Here is a 3504-nt window from a genome sequence, read left to right on the forward strand (position 1 = left end):
GCTTGCCACAATTTGCTAATTTCCAGAGCGTCAGGGTTCAAATCCCATTACAGACAGCATGGAATTTAAATAATTTTTTTTTTTTAACTTAATTATGAAAAAGCATCCGTTAAGTGCAAAGCGCTTCATTATAATATTGGCGTATTTCAATTGAATATTTCTATACTAAATACTAAAATTTGTATACTTAAAATATTACGAGTTGGGTTGGTGCTCTTTCATATGCGATTTTTTTTTAAATGTAGCACGTTTTGCATAAGCAATAGTTGATGTTTAATATAAGTATGTACCTAAATACGTTAAAATGACATGCACAGAGTTTTACAATTATAGCAAAAGCCAGAAGTTTTGAAACAAGCTCACAGCAACGAAACAAATGACTGATATTTTAATGTTACTTTGTATTTATATTTTTTTTTTTTCGTGAAACCTAGATTACTTATAAGTACCGTGCCGTACAAAATTATTGGCTCGGAGACACTTCCATCTGATCACAATTTCTAATCAGATCTTTTAGAAAAATGTTTAAAATGTAGCTTTTGAGCCAATTAGTAAAGTGCAATTATTTATTTTTTGCTGACAGTGTCTTCCACATACAAAAAAATGTCGAACATAGTTTGTATGGAAGAAACTCTCAGTAAAAACAATACCAAATATATTGCCTCGTTCAAAGCCATGAGCAAAATCGTGAATACATGGTTTTCCGCAAAACAAGCGGATCTTAGTAATTTTGATAAAAATCTTAACGAACTCCGCACAGCTTTGAAAAGTACTGGAATTTCTCAAACTGTCAAAATCCATTTTATCCTTAAACATTTAAAGCAATCTATTTCATTCTTGAATAACGATGGTTAAGGATTATGGTCCGAGCAGGCCGGGAAGTCAGTTCATAGGGAATTCATTAAATTCTGGGATAGATTCAAAATAAATATGATTGATAAACCAACTTTTGTCAGTCGCCTGAAGAAAACTGTAATGACATTTTCATTCCAGCATATATAAAAACTTAACTAAATAATAAAATATTTAAATACTAAAATGTGTGACTATATTATATGGTAAGCCAACAAAAAAATAAAAGGAAACAAAAAACAAATATAAAAAAATAAAGCAAGAAAAAAATATAAAAAAATAAAACCAAAAAAAGAACAAAGAGGTGCAAAGTAAGTTGCCTCTACGCGGTGCGCCCTGGAAACGATTGAAACCGGCTAAAAACTTACATAAACTTATATTTTCACTTAATATATATACACACATTTACTCACACATACATTGTTGAATATTTAATGCACAAGGATGTTTTTCTCTTTCGCAAAAGTCGGCCCTATCATAACTATGTAAAATGTGGATATCTTTAAAACAGGAGCAGCTAGGATTTCAATTCTAAGGGATTCTTAACCTAAAAATATCAACAAATACAACCCTGCTTTCAGTTTTTGTCGACAGTTTTATGCAACCTATCTTTGCTTCCTGCCCACCGTGTATAATGTATATACATACACATGTCAAAAGCGAAAGTTATAGTTTTTACTTACAAACATTGTAATTACTTTGTGTCTTTAAGGTACCTCGCGCACGGCACCCCGTTCGAAATCATCGCTTCAATGCACAAGCTGGGGAAAACTACGGTTCGCAATATTGTATTGGAGACGTGTGAAATGTTATGGACCGAACTATCTCCAATATATCTCAGCGAACCCACGGTGGCACAATACACAGACATCGCGGAGGACTTTTTTAAGCTTTGGAATATGCCAAATTGTGTTGGAGCGATCGACGGAAAACACGTTGCTATTACGTGTCCAAAAAATTCAGGTTCCCTGTACTATAACTATAAAAAGTTTTATAGTATTGTGTTGATGGCAACCTGCGACGCCAAGTATACGTTTACCTCGGCTAGCATTGGAAGTTATGGTGGACAAAGCGATGGACGTAACACTAATTTTTTGTAAATCTATTAAACTTCACTAATTGTAATCTTTAAGGTATTTTCCAACAAACTGATTTTGGACGGGCTCCTGAGCAATAGTTTGCCATTACCGCCCTCAACGCCTTTGTGCCGTGAGACCACAGAAGTATTTCCACATTTTTTTGTGGGCGATGCGGCATTCCCGTTGAAAGAAAATTTGATGCGACCTTACCCTGGATCTCAACTCCCGCGATACAAAACAGTTTTTAATTACCGGTTGTCGCGAGCTCGCCGGGTAATTGAAAACAGCTCGCTGGCGTGTCCTTCGCAAAGTAATAGATTGTAGTCCAGAGAATTGCGAAAAGATCGTTTTAGCGTGCTTAGTTCTACACAACTTCGTTATGCTCCACGATCTAGAGCGTTGGTACTGCCTAGACAATTTCGTGGACAGAGATGACACGGAGCAAGGAACGGTACATGGAGAATGGCGTCATGATTTGGAAAACCTTGGTGGCCCATTGCCTTCTATCTCGTCACATAGGCGCAACGCAAGTCAATCTGCATACCGTTTAAGGGACACATTAGCACATTATTTCTTAAATCAAGGAGCGGTCCCTTTTCAGTAACAGCAATAACTAAAAGCCCTACTTCGGAATTTGATTGAAGAACGCCCTATGTCAGAATTTGGTTTTAAAACGCCCTATCTCAGCTGAAAATACATTGAAAATGTGCTGAGATAGAGCGTTTTTGAATCGGCAGCTGTGATAGGGCACTCTTCAACCATTAAATTGTTACTAATTAAAATATTATTAGATACATACAGATGCGTGCAACTAATTAGCAACGAAATTCAAAACGATATTGCTTGCAAATTATGTTTATTTATTTATTTTTAATAATTTTCATTTAAAATATAATTCAATCTATATCAGAAACCACAATAACAAAAGTTGCAAAGCTTGCACAACTTGCAAAAAAAATAATCAAACTTCAAAAAATTGTCATCAAAATTTTTAATTAGAATATTTAGATAATTTTCGGGTATGCAGTTTTGTAGCCCATTCAATTTTATTATAACAAAGTGCAAGTTTCAAGTCGCTAAAAGTTACCGTTGATTTTTTAGAATTTTTTTTTGCAAAAATTTGCGTTGATTTGCATTGTTTTTTTTTATAGTATGTACTCCGAGTTTTTTTCAATAAAATATTATTTGTATACAAAAACAGCAAAGATCGTTAATAGATAAGTTATCACAAATCAACGCGAATTTTTAGAGGCTTCAAAAACTGCATACTAAAACCTTTTAAAAAAATTCAGGTTACAAACTTTACAATTTTGATGAAAACTTGAATATTTTTTGGATATTCATACACTATTAAAAAAAAAATTTATTTGAAAAGTTTGTAAAATATTTACTCAAAAATCACCATCTGCCCATTTTTTACATACTGAACGTATGCAACCTAAGATTTAACAATTAAAAATTGTGCTTGTATTGCTGATTTAAAAATGTAAACTATTTTAACCATTTTCAAAAACGTTTTTGTAACATAAAAAACACAAATATTCTAATACACTTCGATTTTTAATCAAACTAT

At 33.2% G+C, this 3504-nt stretch overlaps 1 pseudogene; it reads left to right on the top strand.

Annotated features, from left to right (window-relative positions):
• Positions 1 to 1539: 1539 nt before the first annotated feature.
• Positions 1540 to 2740, top strand: LOC118754589 (annotated as a pseudogene).
• The last annotated feature ends 764 nt before the right edge of the window (positions 2741 to 3504 follow it).

This window comes from Rhagoletis pomonella, unplaced genomic scaffold (genome assembly GCF_013731165.1).
Source record: "Rhagoletis pomonella isolate Grant_MI unplaced genomic scaffold, Rhpom_1.0 Rhpom_scaffold_04168, whole genome shotgun sequence".
Taxonomy (NCBI): domain Eukaryota; kingdom Metazoa; phylum Arthropoda; class Insecta; order Diptera; family Tephritidae; genus Rhagoletis; species Rhagoletis pomonella.